Source organism: Mus pahari, chromosome 8, assembly GCF_900095145.1.
Source record: "Mus pahari chromosome 8, PAHARI_EIJ_v1.1, whole genome shotgun sequence".
NCBI lineage: Eukaryota > Metazoa > Chordata > Mammalia > Rodentia > Muridae > Mus > Mus pahari.
Window position 1 is genome coordinate 86,377,469 of NC_034597.1, and position 25,276 is coordinate 86,402,744.

The following is a 25,276-nucleotide window of genomic DNA, read 5'->3' on the forward strand; positions in this document are numbered from 1 at the left end:
TGGGGAGAGGATATAGAGGATTTTCAGGATACCATTTGAAATGTAAATGAAGAAAATATCTAATAAAAATTGTTTTGGGGGAAAAAAAAGAAATGTTGTGGTCCTGGTTTCTTTTTCAGAGTCATAGAACACAAATGAAGAAACATAGAAAATGTAATGTGTGTTATAAACTTAAATATCACAGATAGTATTATGTGATCTCTCTCATAGATAGGACATAAGAAATTTAATCTCAAAAAAAGTAGACAGGCTAGAAGTTATCAGAAAATCAGAGGAGTGAGGGCAAGGGAAATAGAAGTTGGTTTATGGGTTTAGTGATATTGATAGAGAAGAGGAATACATTCTGTTGTTCCATTCCATAGTGTATGTACTTTTGTACTTTTGTACTTTTATACAATGTACTTTTGTACAATGTACTCATTGTACTTTAAAAAATAGCTATAAGACATGATGAATATTGAAGGTGATGAATATATTGATGTACAAGTTGTTATTTTCTTTTTTCTGTTACCATGATAAAATATCAAAACCACTTATAGCTTTTTGAATAAAAAGAGTGTATTTGATTTAGGTTTCCAGATGTGGGGAATTAATGATTTGGTAAGCATAGCAGCAGAAAGTTAAACAGAAGCCTGAGAGATCACATCTTTAAACATCATATATAAAGATCAGAAAATAATTGAAATAGTGTGAGGCTATGAGAACTGAAAAGTCACCCACCGTGACATATTTCCTAGTGTATTTCTATCACTAAAAATAGTGATAAGCTATTTCCTTTTAAAAATTCTGTAACTTTCACAAACACCATCAGTAAGTGAGGGCCACCTGTTCAAATACATGAGCCTATGAAGGGCATCTCTCATTGAACCCACTACAGTTAATTATCTTGATTTGACGATTCTATAATGAATGCATGCATGTCTAAAACAACCACATCATGTCTGATGAATTTGTTCTTTGTTTAAACAAAAAATAAGTTAAACAAAATACAAGCAGATAAACCAAAAATGCATTGAAGGAAATAATGTAAAAGTTTGATATTTGAACTTATCTAAAGGACATATATATCTTAAAGACAACCATAATAACTATGTAATATTGTCATACAAAAGGAAAAGTTAAAAGTCACTTAAATATAATATATTTTGAAAGTATTTCATAGATAGTTTTTCTTTAGGAAAACATAACATAATTTATCACTTAAATTGTTCAAATTGTTTTCCTTTCAAAAAGGTGAATACAGAAAAAGTGGAGAGAAAAACTTCATTATGACAAACAAACTTGATTTGTAATTTAAGTTAGGCAATGTGGAGTCCACAGTAGGGATCAATATCAATGATTACGGAATCATTTATGTAATAAGGTAAAGTTCTAACTTAATTTGTGGTCTTCCTCATAGGTGCACATGAACAGAATCTAACCATCAGAAAATATCACAAAAATAAGTGTTAAGGAATATCCTAGATAATTCTTGAGTATCAGTCATCAGCATTATTAAAATGAGCCTATGATACTTTTACTATCTAAAGGCACCTAAGAAGTCAATATGCAAGGCTTACCCTAACAAGAAGAAAGGGCTCGATGAAAGATAAAAGTGTAAACAAACATCCGAAAAGAGAGTGTCTGACAACATATGGATTATTCTTAGTAAAAAGGTATTACATTTATCTAGGAAGTTAAAATACGGAAAACAATGTAAGTTGTGCAAGAGTTACCTTTTACTATCTTTGGATATTTTAAATGTATTTGTAAAACTAAAACAATGCATTTAAGAAATCCACCTTTAACAGAGTTATGTAGTTCTTTGTTAATCCTTCAATACCATAACAATCAACATTGTTTCCAGGTTCAGCTACATAGTTTAAAGTTGTCATTAGAGTTACATTACAAGTAAAAATCAATGACCCAGACAGATTATGTGGAATCATGCAAGTGAAACTTAATATATACTATTAAGTCAGAAATAAGGCAAATTAATGGGAAGAAAAGAAGGGAGAAGCTTGAGTGAGGGAGAAAGGGAAGGAGGTGAGGAGGAAAGAAGAAATGAAGGAAGGAAGAAAGGTACAAACCAATAAGCATAAGCATCATAATAATTTTATCAAACTATTTGATTAAAATTGTTTATGAAAATGAAGCAGTGTATACCCATCTTTCAAGAAAATGGTTGTGGCATATATATTTGAAAGTGATACACTGAGAAGATGACCTAAAGAACAGCTAAGCAACCAAATGATCAAAGTTCTGTAAAAAAAAAAAAAAAACAAACAAACAAAAACAAAACAAAAAACACACCAGAATCCTTTTAATAGATTTTAATAGTTTCTGTAATAGAATTCAATTTATGTATTTTTAATTGACTCTATGTTTATTAGAGTATTATGTCCCATGTTCTAAAATAAATCTATACAAATATTACAAATATTCTCAGTAAGGAACAGGACAAAATTAAATCTACAATTTACTGACATTCAAATTGTATTAAAATATTTTTTAATTTTATTATTAAGAGAGTATACTTAACTTTCTTTACATTCATAAAAAATATGGTGAATTTGATAATATATTTAATGTTCTATTTGTCATATAATTAAAAAGCATTATATTCTCAGTAGTATACTCCTAAAGTGTTTTTTGGATAAAGAACATTAAAACTGTAGTGGTTTGAATAAGAATGGCCCCCACAGATTCATATGCTTAAACATCTGATCCCCAATTGTTGGAACTGTTTGCTAAGGGCTAGATGAGGCTTGCCAAAGGAAGTGTTTACCTGGCATGGACTTTGACATTTCAAAAATACGTAACTTTCTCGGTTACCGCTCTCTCCTACTGTTCCAGCACCATACCTGCTTGCTTTTTCCCATGCTCTCTGCTATAAATATCATGGACCGCCTGGATCTCTGAGCTCCAAATTAAATGCCTTGTTTAATGAATTGGACATGTTGTCTTTGTAAACCAATAGTATACTAACTAAGAAAGTCACTACTTATCATACTTCTCAAAAAAAAAAAACAACTTCAAAACTCCTCTGGAAATTGTCTTCAGATTTCTTTAAACTGAATTAAATATTTTTTGTTTTAGAAAATTTTACCTTGAGAGGTGAGACTCAATATATGAAATTGTTACAATAGCTTGTCATAAAGTTTGTGATTCTTGGGAATTTAAATAAATAACTTACATGAGAATTAAAAAGACCAAAGTGCTTGTGGTTTTTTTTTCTTTCTTTTATTAAATTTAGAATTTAAAAAAGATATGAAACCTTTATAATAAAATGATGAATGGGGAAATGGAGTTATTTACAAAAGCTTTGTTAGAATATTTATTCCAACGATATCATTGTCCTGTTTAAATTAGCATTGGCTTTCTTTTTTCTTAAGAGTTATGCTCCAATTATATATCTTATACCACCAAGTAAAATATCCCATGCCAGGAATGTGTTACATCTTGTTGAGTTACTGGCTAAAGGGATCTCATTGACCTCCCATCAAAACTCAGGCAGCTATGAGGAGATGTAGGCAGTAAGAGTGTCAGAGTCAGAGTTTATGGATGTTTCCAAGCAAACAGTATCATCCAGACTCAACAAGGTTGATATGCATATCACTGAGACCCTCACAGCACAAATAGAACCTACACAATTGAAGTCAAAAATAATTCCATCATGGAGAAGGAGAAATGAGTATAAATTTCACCCCTGAGCAAGAAGCTATTTGTAATTGATATGTAGTGAGAGAGGGGATGTCAGGTTTCTCCAATGAAAAGTTACTAGATATATAAATCACACTCCAGGGCAGATCTTATACCTGCCAGTAGTTGGTCAACAACAACAACAAAAAAATGGACTTTTTTGGTGAACAAAATACCATGGAAGGAGTTACAGAGACAAAGTTCGGAGCAGAGACCGAAGGCATGACCATCCAGAGACTGCCCAACCTTGGGATCCATCCCATAAACAACCACCAAACCCAGACAATAATGTAGATGCCAACAAGAGCTTGCTGACAGGAGACTGATAGAGCTGTCTCCTGAGAGGCTCTGCCAGTGCCTGACTAATACAGAAGTGGATGCTCACAGTCATCCATTAGATGGAGCACAATAAAGGAACTAGAGAAAGTACCCAAGGAGCTGAAAGGGTTTGCATCACCATAGGAGGAACAACAAGAAGAACTAACCAGTACCCCCTAAGCTTGTGTCTCTAGCTGCATATGTAGCAGAGGATGGCATAGTTGGTCATGAATGGGAAGAGAGGCTCTTGGTCGTGTGAAGGTCCTGCCCCAGTATAGGGGAATGCCTAGGCCAGGAAGCAGGAGTGGGTAGGTTGGGGAGCAGGGGGAGGGGGAAGAGGATAGGGGATTTTTGGAGGGTGTCTTAGTCAGGGTTTCTATTCCTGAACAACATCATGACCAAGAAGCAAGTTGGGGAGGAAAGGGTTTATTCCGCTTACATTTCGATACTGCTGTTGATCACCAAAAGATTCAGGACTGGAACTCAAGCAGGTCAGGAAGCAGGAGCTGGTGCAGAGGCCATGGAGGGATGTTCTTTACTGGCTTGCTTTCCCTGGCTTGCTCAGCCTGCTCTCTTATAGAACCAAGACTACCAGCCCAGAGATGGCACCACCCACAAAGGGTCCTCCCACTTGATCACTAATTGAGAAAATGTCCTACAGCTGGATCTCATGGAGGCATTTCCACAACTAAAGCTCCTTTCTCTGTGATAACTCCAGCTGTGTCAAGTTGACACAAAGCTAGCCAGTACAGAGGGGAAACTATAAAAGGGGATAGCATTTGAAATATAAATAAAGAAAATATATAATTAAAAAATTTATATTACAAGTTAATTACACAATTTCCCCTTTGATGTCCTCACTCTAATTGCTCCCATCTGCTTTTCCATGTTCTCGTTCTTCATTCATTGTGGTTAAATGTATGTATGTATGTATGTATGTGCATGCGTGTGTATGTTGTGTGTTTGTATGTTTATATATATGTGTAGGTATATGAATATATATATTCCTACTTAGTGTTTATAATGTTCCTTGTATGTTTGTTTTCAGGTGAAAGGATGAACATTTTTTGTGTGTTAATGTATTGGGATCCAGGTTAATTGAGACAGTGAATCATGTTTTTGTGTGTTGGCTTTTTGTTTTTTATTGAGTACGTTTTTCTTCTGTTTTTTTTTTTTTTTTTTTTTTGGTTGTTTCACTTCTCAGTATTTATTTATTTGTTTGTTTATTTGTTTTAAACTCCAGATTTTATTCCCCTCCTGGTCCACCCTCCGACTGTTCTATATCCCATAACCCTTCCCCATTCCCCTGTTTCCATGAGGATAACCCCACTCCCTACCCCATCCCATCTGACCTCTAAACTCACTGGGGCCTCCAGTCTCTTGAGAGTTAGGTGCACCTTGTCTGACTAAACCCAGGCCTGGCTGTCCTCTACTACATGTATGTTGGGAGCCTCATATCAGATCATGTATGCTATGTGGTTGGTGTTCCAGTATCTGAAAGATCTTGGGAGTCCAGGTTAGTTAAGACTGCTGATCCTCCTACAGGGTCACCCTCTTCCTCAGGTTCTTCCAGCTTTTCCCTAATTTAGCCACAGAGGTCAGCAGCTTCTGTCCATTGGTTGAGTACAAATATCTGCATCTGACTCTTTCAGTTGCTTGTTGGGTCTTTCAGAGGGCAGTCATGTTAGGTCCCTTTTTGTGAGCTCCCCATAGCCTCAGTGATAATGTCAGGTCTTGGACCTCCCCTTGAGCTGGATCCCACTTTGGGCCTGTTGCTGGACCTTCTTTTCCTCAGGCTCCTCTCCATCTCTATCCCTGCAGATCTTTCAGACAGGAACAATTATGGTTTAGAGTTTTGACTGTGGGATGGCAACCCCATCCCTCACTTGTTGCCCTGTCTTTCTGCTGGAGGTGGACTCTACAAGTTCCCTCTCCCCACTGTAGGGCATTTCATCTAAGGCCCTTCTCTTTGAGTCCTGAGAGTCTCTCACCTCCCATGCGTCTGGTACATTCTAGAGAGGCCCCCACCTCCTACCTCCTGAAGTTGCCTATTTTCATTCTTTTTGCTGGCGCTCAGGGATTTCAGTCATTTTCCCCTACCCAATATGTTTCTTGTTTGTAGTGTGCATGTGCATGTGCGTGTGCGTGTGCGTGTGCACGTGTGCACGTGTGTGTGTGTGTGTGTGTGTGTGTGTTTGTGTGTTTCAAGGGTAGATGGAGAGGTGAGAGGAACTGGAAAGAGCTGAGGGGAATAGATATGACCAAAATATGTTTAGGGAAAATTAGCATAGTGGAATATCAAAAATTAATAAATTATTATGTTATATATGCAGTGAGTGTGTGTTTGTATTTTTGTTTGTGTGTGGGTTCATGCACGTGGAAAGGTATTTTGGGAGGTCACAAGAGAAATAAAATTTCATGCAGCTGGAATTACATGGAACTGTGTGTTGACCAGAAAGGATTGTAGAAACTCCAATTCTCTGGAAAGAAAAAAGAAGATTCTTTTAAACATCAATCCATCTTTTCAGTCCTTATCATCTACTACTTATATGCCCCTTCATATATTGTATTCTTTAAATATTGAGCCAAAGGGATATATCACCACTCCTCAATGTATGAGATTTTATGTTCCGGCAATTTCCAGGTTATTTGTCTATTGATTCTAGTAAATTAAGCTGACCATAATCTTAGGCACATTTGATTTAACTATATTTGTTCAGAATCATGAAAGAAAAAAATTAATGAACCTTTGTAAAGTGGTGGGAACATTAGAATAATATAATCATAGGTTTATAGTTAGGATCTTATTGATTGATGAAAAATGACATTAGATCTTTAAGAATGAATTACTATAATTGCAGAGATGAATCAAGTATGATAGGAAGAAAAAAATTAATCAAAATATTAAGTACTGGACAAAAATAATAGTGCTGAATGTCCTCGAAATTTTTCAAGCAGTTTTAATGCTAATGATAGAATAGTAGAGATCCCACACTTGAAGTCTTTAGCCCTTCTGAGGTACACCTGATATCTGATGTAGTAAGGAGTTATCATTGGCAAAGGCAAACATAGCAATTCAGCATATGAGGATGTACCAACTGAAACAGAAATGTTACCTATCATGGCTGAAAAACATAGAGAACACTGCAAACTTTTCTGAAATCATACATCCTTCAAACCATCAGCTAAATTCTTCAGTGAACTAAATACATAGAAATGACACTTGTCATAAGTGAAAATAATTATCAAGATGAATTCCTTTACCTAGAGTAAAGTGGATAGATAAAATCATCATTAAAGAGATAACCTAAAAGTTTGCTACTTCTTGTGGATTTGGTTTAATGCAGCTAATATTATGTTAAATTGACCCCAAAATTTTCATGAGAATCGGCACATGAGATGCTAAGGGACCCTGCCCCCGGTTGGTTGTGATTGGTTTTTTTTTTTTTTTTTTTTTTGGTTTTTTTGTTTGTTTGTTTTGTTTTTCAAGACAGGGTTTCTCTGTGTAGCCCTGGCTGTCCTGGAACTCACTTTGTAGACCAGGCTGGCCTCGAACTCAGAAATCTGCCTGCCTCTGCCTCCCAAGTGCTGGGATTAAAGGCATGCGCCACCATGCCAGGCCTGGTTGTGATTCTTAAAGTTGCCAGTGGCCAATGGCTGGGCAGAGGAACAGAAGCAGGACTTTAGAATTCCCATGCAAGGGACTGAGAAATGAGAGGAAGGGGATAGCCGCCATTCGAGGGAAGGAGAGAAAACATCATGCCAGAGAGATATGAGGGAGGGACAGCCAACATGTAACAGCTAAGGAAGAGTGGCCCCATTGGATCCCCACCACCACTCCCGCAAACGGGTCTTGAACAGCAAAGATGGAATATAGATTTTAGTAATTAATAACTCAGGAATATCAGAGGGGACTAGTTTAGCCACACGGAGGTTTGGAAGCTGTTCAACCATTGAGTTGTTTATAGCATAGTAAAATATAAGGCTGTATGCATGCATGCATGTGTGCCTGCTGTGTGTCTTTCATTCTGGAACCCAGAACATTGGGGGTGGGTATTTGGTAGTGAGAAATGTGCCACCTCCTCTGCCAGGGCTTATATGAGTAGCAATCTTTGGGTGAAACAGCAGTTACCAAGTAACCAACCACATGGTAAGTTATATTAATGGTTTTCAGCAGTAAGAAAATATAGTCAGATAATTACATATTAGGAAAAAATTAGAAACAAAAAAATAATCTTAAGGGTACATATAAGTGATTATATAACTTACAAAATAAGAGTGAAAAGGTTTACCATTTAACATTTATATGTGCAATGCAAAACAACTGTATACCAAATAGAAATACATGCATTTAGTGGTTCTAAGGTCCTACAATAGCCTGAAAAATGAGAAAATACTAAGAGACCTTCTAATTCAGATTTTATGCTGTAGTTTTTGGCTAATACAATCTTTAATTGCAATAATTTTAAACACTTATGTTACTGAGTTGAATAAATTTATTGGATAAATACACCACCCTTTCTGATATATCAATGTAAAGTTTTAGAATATAAAAGAACGGACTGAAACTATACGAGCTAAGGATGCATAGATTTTGAAGTGCATGATTTTTTTGATGAAGCTTTCTTTCAAAGGTCATTTATTTTACTTGGGCTGTGAATATTATGTCCTCTTGCTTGTCCACAGACTAATCTATTTTAATCACTCATGTCTCTGTCATTAAAACCTTTCTTATGTTTAATGAATCCTGTCCATCATTTTAGAAAACAATGATAAAGGATCTCTACCATTTAAAAAATAAAATCCCATTAGAAGCCCGATGTCCATCAGCTTTACCTTACTTTTTAATTACTGTTCATCAACAAACTTCTAGAAAATATTATCTGTGTACACCCTTCTTCCTGCTCAAGTGCATTCACACGTTAACCCACTGAATCCCATTTCTTACTTCTTGCCCCATTAAAATGCTCTTCAAAAAATCAACAATGTCTAAACTCTGTTACGTATTTTGTCATACTAACCATTTTCTTAGTAACTTTGATTTGTATGTTATTTATTATCGTCTTGATATCTCAATCTCTTAATAAATCCCTGTTTCTTTAGCTAACCTCATCATTGCTTCCCTTTTGTTTGCTTCTGTTTCTAGCTTCATATGAGCTCTATGTCAGTAATTAATTACTAAGTCATCGATTCAGATTTTATTGTGCATTTCTACCCATTTTAATCCGACTTCCTGAGGTCTACAGAAAAATTTCAAATATGAAGTGTTTATAATTGAAACTTTAGTTTAGCAAATTTCCTAGGTTGAGCAATCTGAACACTCTAAGACTTGCCTCTCATCATCCCAGTTGGTAGATCATCAATTATTAGTCAAAAACATCAATTTGATTCTTCCTTTCCATTTGTATTTTTACATAACCTACCACTGTCTGTATCTTCTTCATTGATTTGTCTTTACTTTCAATGTTCTGTCTTATTAGTACCCTCTCATCCTAATGTCAGCCATTATTAGATCTAAATTACTTGATCCCTTTCCTAATTAGTCCTCTCAGTTTGACTTCTCTCCCTTTATGACTTTTTATTCAAAAATAGAATAAATTTTTTTAGTTTCCAATTTTCATTTTCTTGGCAAAAAAAAAAAATTCAGTATGAAGTCTTTTAAAAAGACTCAAAGTACTATATGATTGAACTGACCTCGATGTCTCCATTCTTATCTCAAATATTTATCACCTTTGATACCTAGTGGAACTACTTTCATTTCAATTAAATTAATACACAAAATTTCGATGTTGAGACCCTTGAAAATGTACTTTCTACATGGAGGCACACTTCTGTCTGTACTATTACTGTGGCTGGTTGCCTTTCCACTTTTCATTTCATTTTAAATATTCTCTGTACACTTACAAATTATATGATTGATAAAATTTTTGAAGGGATTCAAGTTCACATTACTTCTCATATTCAACTTACTTTACAATTACTTGTGTGCAGTCTGATTTTTGCATTAAAATATAGAGTAGAATCCATTTCTAGTTGACTTCTAGCCTACTAGCCTTTGATAAAAGTGACAGAATTTCCTTTTTATATGACCTTGTCTCTTGATAGATATTTAGTCATAGTAATAAGAAATATAGCAAATATCTTTTTTCAATATAAGGGAATATCTGAGGTAAAAGGTATGAAGAAAATAAAAGATTTGCTTGAACCATAAACATGGAAACTCAAGATCTATGATCAGGTTGAACCTCTGGCAATAGCCTAATGTTAATCATATCAGATCATGGTAGGAATTATAGAAGAAGAAGGTTGCTTTGTCAAACAGGAAAACTGTGGAAGAGAGACAATCACCAACTATCCAATCTTATGAGAACTTACACGGGTCATATACGAACTCAGGGTCCCCAAGAAAGAACTAGAGAAAGTACCTAAGGAGCTGAAGGGGTTTGCAACCCAAGAGGAGGAACAACAATAAGATCCGGCCTGTACCCCCAGAGTTCCCTGGGACTAAATCACCAATCAAAGAAAACACATTGTGGGACTCATGGCTCTAGTAGCATATGTAGCAGAGGATGGCCTAGTCTGTCATCAATGGGAGGAGAGGCCCTTGGCCCTGTGAAAGTTCTAATCCCCAGTATAGGGGAATGCCAGGGCCAGGAAGCAGGAGTGGGTGGGTTGGTGAGCAGGGGGAGGGGGGAGGGGATAGGGGATTTTCTGAGGAGAAACTTGGAATGGGGATAACATTTGAAATGTAAAAAAAGAAAATATCTAATAAAAAAAAAGAAAGAAAAAAGAATCAATGTCTTAAGACTCTCACCAAAAGGCCCAGTTCTTAGAGTAGACTCCCTCCCAATGTAATCTTCACACATGTTTTCTCATAGCAAACTCAAACTATACTGAAATCATAGCTATAACATATAAAATCAGGAGGTAGAGAGATGGTTCCGTGTTAAGAGCACTGACTGCCCTTCCAAAGGTCCTGAGTTCAATTCCCAGCAATTCCATAGTGGCACACAACCATCTCTAATGAGATCTGTTGCCCTCTTCTGGTGTGCCTGAAGACAGCAATGGTGTATTCACATACATACAATAAGTAAATGTTTTTTAAAAAAATACATATAAAATTCACATTTACATGAATACCCACATGCCATACCTTATCTTTTTCTAAATATTTGCACTAGTGATTTTCTTGTATAATAGCCAAATGAAATATCTAAGTCTTAGGGTTGTTTTCTCATAAAAATTGGACGAGAACTAAATAATATAAAAATGAAATTTGCAAGTCCTTGTTGACGTACAGTCTCGAGAATAAAGCAAAGCAAGGCAGAATTTTACCTATAAAGAATAAACAAAGCTTGGTAAGTGATATTGTATGTAAGATGATTCCCTATACACTTAAGATGTGTGAAAATTGACTTTTCTAGCTAGTTTTATGTCAACTTGAAACTAACTAAAGTCATTAGAGACAAGGAACCATCAATGAAAAATGCCTCTATCAAATCAGGATCTAGACAAGTCTTTAGGGCATTTTCTTCACTAGTGATTGATGGGAGAGGCAGTGCCCATTGTGGGTGGTGCCATCTCTGAGCTGTTTGTCCTGGGTTCTATAAGAAAGAAGGATGAGCAAACCATGCTGAAGCAGCCAGTATTCAGCCCTCCTCCATGTCTCTGCATCAGCTTCATCTTTCAGGCTTCATTTCATTTGACTAATTTATATTTCTTTGATTTTATACTTCATTTGACTAGCATGCTAGAAGATCATCAATGCAAATAGTCAGAAAAGGATAAGGTATGATATGTAGGCATTGATATAAGTTTATACTTTATATGATATAGCTATGATTTTGGTATACTTTGAGTTTGCTATGAGAGAACATGTGTACAGATTTGGTTCCAGGGATGGTGACATTGGGAGGGACTGTGGGAGGGACTGTGATGGCTATTCTTGGATATATATATATATCAGTGCTTGGCTTTAGGAAAAATGGCAAGTGAATGAATGTTAGATTGAGTTACAGTCACAGAAGCTCATTATAGGAAACATACCCATTCAGTAAATAAACCAATATTTTGAATTACTTTGGTAAAGGTATAAAAAATAATCTTTATTCAGCAGTTGAAATTGTTATCTCAGAGTCTTAGTGCTAAATAAGCTCACCCTTTATAGTTCTTGCTGAACTCTGGCTGGCTGGTTCAACTCAACTGTTTTGGTTCCAAACTGTTCTCAAAGCTGACTAACTCAAACTGGCTTCTCTCGACTTTTCATTGAATTGCTCTGCTTGGAAAAACTGCTTCTGAATTCCATGAACAAGCTTCACTGACTGCAGAAACTGAATGGAACAGCACAAAGGCAACTGAATTCAATTGCATTCAGCTGAACTGCACCAAACTGAACTACCTGGAATTCCTGATTTACTCTGTGATGCTTTTAAGTAGTTTCTCTGGTTTGTGCTGTTCTGTGAGTTGGGCATATCCTATCTCCGAAGCATTCTGTCAAATCTTTTTCTGATTCATCACTTTGTCTGCTGTTTCCTTCTACAAACTAACCTTAGCTTCCTTGTTAGGGATTAAAGCTGTGTATGTAGGGAGTATCTGCATTCCAACTAGAGGGGTTAAAGTTTCTGTCTTCCAACAGGACCACAAGAGACCTAGAAGGCCTTTGGATATGATCTGTTGAAAGAGTAGCCATGTTGCTTGATTAAAATTTCTCTAAAATGTCCAACCATGAGTAATCATATGAAATTTCCACTTAAACTAATGTGAAATTTTGAGTATATGTTAGTTAGTTTCATAGTAATGGCAAAAACTAATCTGTACTTAGCAAGAAATGACATTTTATGCAATGTAAATCAGAGAAAATAATGTGAATTAAGTATATAATGCAAAATACATTTTGAGGACTGATCCTCTTAACATAACTGTAGTCATTTTATATTCAATCTCCACTTTGCCTATAAGGTGAAATTAAGTTCAGGTTCTCATATTCTACTTCCCAGAAGTAGTTATTCGTAGGTGACACTAAAAATGCTACTGATGTTAAATCACTGGGAACAGTTATCTCAGTGTTCTGAAATTCCCTTGTTTACCACCTGTCCACCATCCTTATTACCTCATTCAAGACCATTAATCTTAAAGGTTAGCTGATAATGCTTTATCTAGTTAGCCAAAAATATTGTGCCACTTCAATGCTTGCCTTTGGAACTTTTGAATCTAGTTTTTCCTATAAAAACCTTGCCCTGAAGACAGACTAGGGGCACAATTAGGTTTTTCCTTCTTGTGGTCCTGGATGTCCAGTACTACGTTATGTATTCAATGAAATATCCTTGCTCAACTGGGATTGATATATGTATAGTTTATGTGGCTCATCCCAGACCCCAACAATACATACTCATTTGTATAGTGTGTGTGTGTGTGTGTGTGTGTGTGTGTGTGTGTGTGTGTAGGTGTATAACGCACAGTTACCTCATGATATTTCAGTCTCAGAAATAAATTAATGTAAACAAAATTGGGTAGTTAGTGAAGTAGAGAGTAATATTCCAAATAATCAGAGTCTCAGAAATAAATTAATGTAAACAAAATTGGGTAGTTAGTGAAGTAGAGAGTAATATTCCAAATAATCAGAGGATAGAAAGAACATAATAAATGAAGGCAGTTGTCATGTGTGATGTAATATTAATATAAGGTGTGAGGCAAGAAAAGAACAGAGTCCATTATCTTGGATGTCTTTTGTCAATTCTTTATGGTTGTATACTCATCCTGTTTATGAATCATGAGCAAAAGATAAATTCTAAGACTGTGTCTATGTAATTTTAAACAACTGATCAGCAGCTAAATACCTCTCATGGCTCTCCTGGTTGCTTTTATGAGAGAATTTATAATATGTAGCAATTGCTTTGCCCTAGTTTATTTCGTCTACTTCATAGTAAACTATGCATTAAAAAGGTTCAATATTAAGTGGCCTATGTGTAAGCCTTCATCATTTGAGGTTTTTCATTCAATAAACATTACCTACAGTAATAAAGGAATAGGCTTAACTGTGATGAACAAGAAAGTTTCATTTGCATGGGGCTGAGAAAAAAGTATTATTGTTTCCTGGGAATTAAACTATGAATTTCTCAAGTGAAATCAAATAGATATATAAGCTATAATAGACATATATATACTTCACACATGGTATTTTAGTGACCATGTGTGACTATATCAAAATTATTAAGATAATTATTTATTGTGTTAAAGGTATGACTTCCTTAATACCTCTAACACAAAACCATTTTCTATTTGGTTAAAAATAGTTGTAAAAATTTAATTAAATTAATTAAATTATCATGAAGAAACTAAAAGTGAATTGGAAAGGTTGAACCAGTCATTACAAATGCTACTAGTCGTTTTTATGGATGAGAGGAGAACCTAGGTGAATATCCAAATTTATTCTATTTTTGTTTGGTCGTGTACAATTTCTATCGAACTCATTGTATAACAATGAAATGTACAAAATGTACATTTTGAGTTCAATAGAAATGTCTCAAAAATGTACAAGGCTAGGTTGTCAACTTTTCAGACATGACAGAAAGCTGAATGTCTCAATATCTTTATGTAAAAGAAAGTCCAGCTCACTTGTAAAAGTGTACTGTTGCAAAAAAAATCTTAGAGAAGAAGCTAGTTATGATATTCCTCATCAAAGCACAGTCAGATTTCTTGTAGTCTGCTTAGAAATGTGTGACCTTGATCATTAAGATAACAAGATCTAGAACATTCTAGAAGCAATGCACTGCATTTTACATTGAAAAAAAAAATGATCACTTTGGCTACAGAATGGAATTGGTGCCAAGAATGACCTAATTAGAAGCTATTATATCACTTAGGCATATGTAAGATTTATGTCTAATATAAACTGGGCGCTTAATCACAGTGGAATTCAGAGTGTATCGTTTCTCTTTGTGAAATGCAGAATATTATAATTCTTGATGGAGTATTTAATGTAGTCATTTTGTTGCACAATAATATAATGAAGTAACATATAAAATTGGCCACTTTTTGTCTGCTTTATGCAGAGTCCTAACACCAATCTCTTGATTATGTTACTACATAGAGAACTTAATCCTAACTCTGTCATTGGTACTGTTTAAGTCACTGGTCAATTCTGGTAATCATCTGACATTTTTTAATTGTATTTTTTCTTGTTTATTTGGCAAAATCAATTATCTATCTTGACCCAATGTTTATTTTCTTTATTTTGTTTTCTTTATTTTGCAATACATGTACAAATGCTATGCTATATACAAGAGGAAATAAAAACAAACGAGTGAACAATCTCCCTATTCTTAGGCACATGAACCAGAAAATATTGGGGCATCAACAAGCCCAGTTTCCCCTTCATGTTACATCCTTTTCTGCCATTCTTCTACACACTGATATTTTCTATCATTTCAACACCCTCAATTATGGTAATGGCCATGAAGAATGTAAACACAGAACGACATGTTATTTGCTTTCCATTACAGATATAACAAATTTTCTTCACAGACAGAGGGAGGCATATTACTTTGTAAAAAGCAAGCATCCCCCTGTCCTTCATGAATAAAAATACATTTTAGTCGTAGACTGCCAAGAGTTGTACATTTCCTTAGGATTAGAGGCCACGATTCATTTTTGTTAATGTACTTAGAAAGATAAATTTTATTTAAAATAAACCTCTATTAAATTTATGATTTGCATGGTAAGCTTATCATGGACAGTAATATAACTCAAACAGTGATTAAATGCAAAGTGAATGAGTCATGAAACTAAACAATTTTAAGCCACTTTGTGAATGCTAACGTTAAACAATAATGCATCTAAATTTATTTATCTCATATTATTGTTCATTTAGAAAAACTGTATTAAAATAAACATGGAGACCATTCAGAATTAAAGAAACTAGGCAAAATAATGAAGGTTAATTTTTTTTAAATCTCCAACATTTTTAGATTAATTCCAAATCTCTTTAAATTGCACAAGTTAATATTTTAATCCCTATTACTTTTTTAAAAATTTGTTTCAATACTAATTTAGTGCATACATGTGTTTTTGTGGGTTTTGTGTGTGTGTGTGTGTGTGTGTGTGTGTGTGTGTGTGTGTGTATGTGTGCATGTAGTATAAGAGGAAAACCAGTTAACTTCTATGTTGTCTCTATAAAGCAAACTCATATTGTCAGACATGATGGCAAACATTTCTATCTGATGATATATTTCACTGATCTGCTTATAATTTCATTTTTAAAGACTAATGACAGACAGTGAAATTTTTGAGAAATGTATAACTTATCCACTCTTTTTATTAAAATATCAGTAAGTGGCTTTATGAAGACTCATTTTTTTATTTTATTGAAATTTCTTCATGAAGTAATTCTACTAGAAATATTTAAGGAAAAATGGTGACTTAAATGTTGGTGAGAAAGCTATTATCAATACTGACTTTTCCATACATTTATAGCATTATCAGCATATAACAGTTTCCATTTACACCTTTCTATATGGATTGCTTAGGCTGTCATTTAAATCAAGTCTTCTGATGCATGAAACTATTTTGTTCTGCTTATTGAAAAATACCAACTGTCATGCCACTTCTTTTAAATAAAGAGTCATAAATGGCGGCTGCAGGAGACATATTTGGCTAGTTCTGCCAAGCTTTTAAAGAAAGAAAAAAAACTCCAAAGTATTTTCTTCAACAACACATATCAATTTATTCATTGGCATGTGGCCAGTTTCTATTTTCCCAGAGTAAGACATCATGGACATGTTAAACTTAAATAAATAGAACAGAAAGCAAGTTGAAATAAGCAGCAACCAGTGAATAATTAACTGTATGTCTTCCTTTTCCATCTTTAAGAACTGTCCTATTCAAAACCTCTGTGTGGTTGGTGGTTCATTCTGGTGATGCCAGCATTCTGAACAAGCAAACACAAATTTACCTGTCAAGGAACTAAAATTGCTTTTCCAAAGTCTGCAAATGTGACTTAAGTCAGAAAAAATATCCATGCTACAAATAATATTATACAGAATTATGATATTGTTTTATGCATTTGTAAAGATATACTTAATCTATACTCACATGTACACACAAATATTTACATAATAATTAATGAAAAAAGAGGCAGTGAATTCAAGAAAGTAAGGGTTTGGAAGAACAAAAAGTAAGGCAGAAATGATGTAATTACACTAAAATCTGAAAAAAATAACAACAACAACAAAAAACCCTATTTAACTAAAAAAGTCCTGAGAGGCCCTTGGTCTTGCGAAGATCATATGCCCTAGTACAGAGGAGTGCCAGGGCCAGGAAGCAGGAGTGGGTGGGTTGGGGAGCAGGGCAGGGGAAGAGTATAAGGGACTTTGAGGGTAGCATTTGAAATGTAAAGGAAGAAAATATATAATAAAAATAAAAAAAATTCCCATTCCATAAATTTAATTTGTCAGACATACACATCATTTATGCTTTTTTTATTGACTTTTTCCAAGCTTAAAAACAAGCTTATTGCTTCCCCTGTTAGTTCAGATTGCCTGTAAAGACTAGCAGACATCTCCAGTTTAAATTGTTTCATGGTTTTTCTCTGAGAAACTTGAAGCTGTATACTAACTTTGACTTCAATACTCACTGCAGATCTTTATCGTAGTTTTGGCTGTTTAACATCATCCATGATTGAGATAATTATGACTGTGTTCTTCCTCAAAAGAAAAAAACAAAACAAAACAAAAATCCTTCATATAATTAACATTATTCAACAATAGTCTTCCTTATTTTAATTTGATCTAATATGCAAAGATTCAAAAGTATGTTTATTAACACCTGGAGTACTGACAGCATAGTATTGCTGATTCTTCATGCAATTATATTGTTTTTAATGTAGTATACATTATTTTCTCGATGAATAGTGGTATAATGTACATCTTAGATCATTCTACCATATTTCTTTTATTATTATTATTATTATTATTATTATTATTATTATTATTATTATTTTCTTTATTTACATTTCAAATGCTATCCCAAAAGTTCCCTATACCGCCCCGCCCCTGCTCCCCTACCCACCCACTCCCACTACTTGGCCCAGGCCTTCCCTTGTGCTGGGTCATATAAAGTTTGCAAGACCAAGGGGCNTCTCTTCCCAGTGATGGCCGATTAGGCCATCTTCTGCTACATATGCAGCTAGAGACNCNAGNTCAGGGGGTACTGGTTAGTTCATATTNTTGTTCCACCTACAGGGTTGCAGCCCCCTTCAGNTCCTTGGGTACTTTCTCTANCTCCTCCATTGGGGACCCTGTGTTCCATCCAATAGCTGGCTGTGAGCATCCACTTCTGTGTTTGCCAGGCACTGGCATAACCTCACAAGAGGCCACAATACCAGGGTCCCTTCAGCAGAATCTTGCTGGCATGAGCATTAGTATCTAGGTATCCATAATATAGAGATATGGAATCAACAATTTAAATTATTTGAGCATATTTTCAAAAATTATGAGATATAATTTAGTTATAATACTGGTAAAAAGTAATAACTATAAATGCAAAATACAATCACACTTTAGATTAAATTATAAAATACAAGTCATGAGGATTTTTAATATATTTATAAAAACAATCTTGATAAAAATAAAACATATTGTTTTCCTAAAGATGCAAAGAGTTAAGTTTATATCGCTGATTCTAACATTTTTATTTGAAAAAGACTTAATGTATATAAGTTTATTATTATTCTGTGTTTCTAAATCAGGAAAGTTGTGATTCAATATTGATTGGCTTGATTCAATTTTATAGATAATGTATTTAACACAAAATCATCAAATACAGCCTGACAAAGGAGGTACATGCCTTTAATCCAGAACTTGGGAGGCAGAGGCAGGCTGATCTCTTGAGTTCAAGGCCAGCCTGGTCTATAGAGTATGTACCAGGACAGCCAATCTACACAAAGAAACCCTGTCTCAAACTCCCTCCTATAATATAATATACATGGATATTTAGATATACATATATAATTAATTAATATAATATACCATATATAATAAATTAATATATTACCATAACATACATATTACATATCATTACATGAACACATATTAACATATTACAGTTTCATGATGAGGAACTTGTGGCAACATTGCTTAATTTAAGATAGATGTTTGAGTTATTTTTCTAAGATAACTGCAAAGTTTTGCTTTCTGAATGTTTTCAATTATAGTAGAATCAATTACTATTTCACATGGAATATCTTTGTGTGTTGAGGAGTGTTGCTATGTAGAAGTGTAAGATTAATTACATGTTAAAAGTAAATACTTACATGTGACCAAGAGTTTGGAGATTCAGAGATCTCTTATCACAACTGCTTCCTGGAGGGTTGACATTTCTATGAAGAAACAGGACTAGAAACCCTAAAGAAAGCGACAGGGAGACATCAGGAACCATCGGCATACTGAAGATGGTATCAGAGGAACACACCTAGCTTACCTCTGGAACTGATGATCATATTTTATCTTATGGTAGATAATTGTGGTTGCTACAGAGGGCATGGTTGCATAAATAGCTAAATATGATGAATATATATTTCGGACATTAAAAACTTGTTTGAGCACTTAAAACTTGCCTTACTATGAAAATGTGACATAAGATCAATATTGTCAGTTTCATTTTATTTAAAGAAACTTAAGGAAAAGAATTGTTCTAATAGGGAGAAAAGAGAGCATAAAAAAAAAACAAAAGGAAAGAAAGGTACAAGGATTACTTAAAAGAGACTTTCTGTTTTGGAGTATAGCTGATGGCTTTAGTTTGCAGTTAAATTAGGGAAATTGAAAGGAATGGATGGAACTAGAAAATAACATCCTGAATGAGCTATCTCAGACCCCAAAAGACATGTATGGTATGTACTCATTAATAAGTGGATGTTAGCCAAAAAACAAAATGCAAACAAACAAGTGCTGAATACCCAAGATATAGACCACAGAACTCAAAAAGATCAACAACCTGAAGGGCCCAACTGAGGATGCCTCAGTTCCACTTGGGAGGAAGAAGAAAGAAAACACAAGGGGGAGGAAAGGACATGGGAGAGAAAGGGGGTGTGTGGGGGGGAGTGGGGAACATGATCAGGTATTGCGTAGGGGGAAAAAAGACTGAAATCCCTGAGCGCCAGCAGTAAGAATGGAAGCATGCAAGCTCAGGAGGTTGGAGGTAGGGGCACCCTCTTGAATGACCAGAGACATGAGAGGTGAGAGACTCTCAGAACTCAAAGAGAGGGAACTTAGATGAAACGCCCTATACTGGGAAGAGGGAACTTGTAGAACCCATCTCCAGCAGAAAGACAGGGTATCAAGTGAGGAATGGGGGTTGCCATCCCACATCAAAACTCTGACCCATAATTGTTCCTGTCTGAAAGATCTGCAGGGATAGAGATGGAGAGGAGCCTGAGGAAAAGAAGGTCCAGCAACAGGCCCAAACTGGGATCTAGCTCAAGGGGAGATCCCAAGACCTGACACTATCAGTGAGGCTATACCATGCTCACCAAAAGGGACCTAGCATGACCAAAGTCTGAAAGACCCAACAAGCAGCTGAATGAGTCAGATGACAATATTTATACCCAACCAATGGACAGAAGCTGCTGATCCCTGTGGTTGAATTAGGGGAAAGCTGAAAGAAACTGATGAGGAGTTCAACCATGTAGGAGGACCAGCAGTCTCAATTAATCTGGACCCTTGAGATCTCTCAAATTCTGGACCATCAAACAGGCAGCATAAACCAGCTGAGATGATGCCCCCAAAACATAAAGCTCAGAGGACTGCTGGGTCTGTGTTCATTCAGAGAAGATGCACCTAAACCCCAAGAGAATAGAGGACCCAGGGAGTTTAGAGGTCTGGTGGGGTGAGAGTGGTGGTGGGGAAACCCTCCTGGAGACAGGGGTGTGGAGAGGAGGTATGGGATGTGGAACAGTCAGAGGGTGGACAGGTGGGAGGGAATAAAATCTGGGGTTTAAAATAAATTTAAAAAATTAAAATATTTTTATGATAAAAAGAATATAGAAGTATAAAACAGACAAGATTTTTTTCAACCATAGAAGATTATTATTTATAACACATGTTAGAATTATGTCAGAGAATATTCTATGAGCTTTAAAATGCATGTGGGTTAGCATGCATGTGGTCTTGCATGCATTGCTATATAACATATTTGGTTTAGTATGCATATGTCTTAGCATTCATGTTGTGGGAACGTTACATTGGTTAAAACATTGTTCTCATAAATTATTAAATCAATAAGCTGAGAAATGATCAAATAAATGACAGGCAATTCTGAGTACACAATGACACACAAAACAGAGTTATCCTGACCTTCTCTTCACATAATGGTGAGAGAAAAATGAGTCCAGAAAGATGCAGTGAAATGTATCAAAGAAGAAACAGCTCTAAAATAGGCTAAAGATACAGAAAAGTCTATGCATTTAGAGTTCTGTTTATTGATTCATATATGATAACTGAACTAATATGAATACATCTAATATACTTCATCTATGTGTAATGTATCATCCTGAACTAATGTGGATAAATGCAATATACATTATATGTGTATATATTATATCCGATTGTACTATATACCCAATCCATATGGGATTTCTAATTAAAAACACCCTTATACATGTGACATAATTTTCTCCAATGCACTAATATGGATTAAAATTTCTAAACTTTATGTTATAGAAACAGCGGATTATTTTATGTAATGCATTTCTCCTATGCCATTCTCATTTGTAGAATCAAAAGCACAGATAGAACTATCTTCCATTCAACATTTTGAAGAACATTTTTTATAATGTTCCAAGTAGATGTTTAGCAAATCTCAGCCTTTCATTCTTTGCTTTTAATATACTCAAAAAATGACATGGTCACTTATTCCCAAAGATCATTTTGTTTCTGCTCCCAATTTTCTTTAGTCATCATAATGGAGTTTTGAGATGCAGTTCCCCATATTGATTCCTCTACATTTTCCATGATGAAATATTTAATAAGGCAAGTCAAGAATTTGTCAGACAGTCTGTTCCTGGCAGAATAAAACTTCTAACAGATGTTGTCTTCTCTCATTACTGATATGATGTTGCCTGCTTTAAGACACCCATTAAGAAAGCATTCCACATATTGCCTGTCTGCCCGGGCTGCCTATTGCATGTCTTACTTTTTCTTCTCTCATCTTTTGTTCTCCACCTAAAGGTTTTCATTTAAATTTTATTCTTCCTTTGTAATTTTAGTTCTAGAATATACCATTGGATTCAGAGTCTTTGTATCAGAAAAGCCACTGGCTTTGAGTTCAGATGGTCTCAGATCTCCATCTGGACACTTGAGATTTTCCAGAGGGATAACTTTAATAATTTGTATTAATTTTGGAATAGGTATTTATTACTTAAAATCAAAACTACATATTTAAAATATTTATACATGTACTTATGATTACTTAATGGAAGTGCTGTACTCTTCATTTTTCTAGTTGAAGTTTATTGTTGCATAAATTTTCTCAGTGAGATGTTGTTACTTCTAAAATGACTGACTTTTAAGCAAATTAATGATGTAAACTCTATTCTCTATAATGTCCTGGTCAGTGCTGCATAGCCATACTCTGCTTCAAAAACAAAATAAAATAAATAAAATATAAAATCTATGGTTTTTGTTATCAACTGCATTGATCGAAGAGTTCTTAACACAAAGCAAGATTAGTTAAATCCTCATGTTATTGATTGTTATGAATCTGTTCTGTCTTGTTTCTGGAGAATGGGCAATTGCTAAAGTTTGTTTGGAAAAGAAAATCAAAGACATATTAGCTATGAATCTAATACACAGCTACAATAAACAGCTTGGCTTGCATTTTTATTATTAAAGTATTTTTTATTTTTATATTTCATTATTTAAGAAAAATGAAAATTATAAAATTGAATCCATAGCCCTTGAGATGACTAGAGTACCTTATGGCATTTTGTTTCATATTTTCCCCCTGGATACATATTCATGAGGCTCCTATAGAGGAGCTAAATCTAACTGTAACTCAAACTCAAATGAATAGTAGGCCTATAACTTCTAAATTTCTTACACAAGGAAGTATTATCCTCTATGTGTTGTTGCATAACTCTCAATAATGTTGGAGGCAGTTACTCTTGTATCCCGAGTAAGTTGGCCTTTTAGTGTGGGCTAATGCAGACTGGAATAGCCATTAGCCATTCAGTTTTCCTGATGGAGAGATTGCACTTACACAACCTGTAGGATTTTTATTCACCCATTTGTCAAGTTTACAGGTTTCTGTTGTCACAATTTTTCTTGGTTACCATCACGTGGAAAGTTGCTTATGGCATAAGTTCATTAAATATAGTGTGGCCCAATGAGCTATGTGTAGGATAAACAGCTGGAAATTCTGTCAAAAATGATTTATGCAAAAACCTGGTGAAATGGTATGATGCTCTGGGCCCTTGGCTCTTGTGTCCTTGATTTCTTTCCACAGTAGGGACTTTACAGTGACTTAAAATGTAAATTTCTAAGACTTGGGTAGGCTCTAGCAGATCTGCATGAAAGAACAAATGTCATCTTAAAACGAGAGCACAGTTGAGAGTAGGTGAGTTTCTCATTTCTTGGCTGAACGACGTGAGTACATGCATGCCATAATCTTTGGAATGTTCCAGGTTGGATCTTTTATACTGACTCAACATTTTTCTATTTTTCCTTTATAATCAACTTATGCTACTTAAATAAATTTGAGAAATAAATAAAACCCTTGATTATTAAAACAATTTTCAATCAAAGACTTATGTGTGATTTATTAGCACAATGTTAAGACTTCAGACAATATCTAATAAGCCAGGCATGACAACAAATGCCTTTAATGCCCACCCTGGAGAGGCAGAGGTAGTCAGATATCTGTGAATTTGAGGTGATCATGGCTTCTGTAGAGAGTTCTAGGCTAGAAATCACTATATAAGAACTTCCTTTAAAAAACAAAAAAAGGCCAATCATGACATATTCTGTTGGCAAAGATGAGTTAATCATGGTGCGTTTCACATGTTTCTTTTTTCTTTTTACATATTTTAAATTTATCCATCTGTTTTTATGTATATAGCAGTACTTAGGAAATTTAATGATTTATAAAGGATTAAACAAGTAAAGAAAACATCATATGTACCATTATACACAGATATTTCTATTTAAGAGCAGAGCTTGAAACTTGGAACGAACCCATTTGGGTTTTGAGCCTACCACACAAATGCTTCAGTTCTCCAGGTAACAGCAACAAATGGCACACTTTTCCTTTCTACAAAGTAAACTGATTGTAACACCTACTTCAAAAGAGTGATTGTGGGTTAAATAATATAATGTTGTAGAAGTTCTTCCTGAGGTGTCCTACAGTCCTGTGCTGTGTTAGTCTGGGTTATTATTATTGCAGTAGCTAAGGAATTTTTTTGAGCATGCTGACAAGATGGCTGAATTACCACTTTGGTGTTAAGCAACTTAAACCAAAAGAGAAATAGCATGCAAAGTGTTGCCTGCCTCCCAAGAGGCCACCGAACTTTAGATTTCTTCACTTCTGTCTGAGAAGATCTATGGCACTCTTTAGCTTCACTTTGGAGTCTGTGCTGGGACTTCTTATCTTGGAGTTTAAAATGAGTTAAGAGTCTTTGGGACTTAGCTCTGCAGTTGATCTGAACACTTATGAATACCCTGTAGCAAGGCAGAATAGAAGCTTTGAAAACTGAAAGCTTCATTGAGATGAGCACAGTATTTTTACCACATCCTGCTATTTCTGACATGTCTTTTCTCCACTAGGAATGAAAGCTCAAGAATTCCATGGGTGTGGTACTTGTTCAGTGCCCCTTCTTTCTACTTGTCCCTTAGCATATACAAATTCTTGCATTGTGAGTATGCACACTGGGTTCTGGTGACACAATGATAATACTATATCTTTGACTTGATTTAAGGTATACGGATGGATGATATTTTCACATGAATGGAATTGTTATTACCAATGGATTCACAAATAATCAGTAACAGAAACCTGTTAAGTAGTTTTAAACATTAACATGAATCTGTGAATGTTTATATTTGGTTATTGTGGTTTATAACAGAAAGGTGGGAAAGTAAGACACAGAATCATTTTGATTGTCAATGAGAAAAACCTGGAAGAGATGCTAATGTTCAGTACTCAGGTTGGTTTAGGTGTTAGTGTGACTGGCATATCAAAATGGGATCTTAATTAAAGCCTTGGAGTGATTAAGTGCTGTAGAAGAAGATGT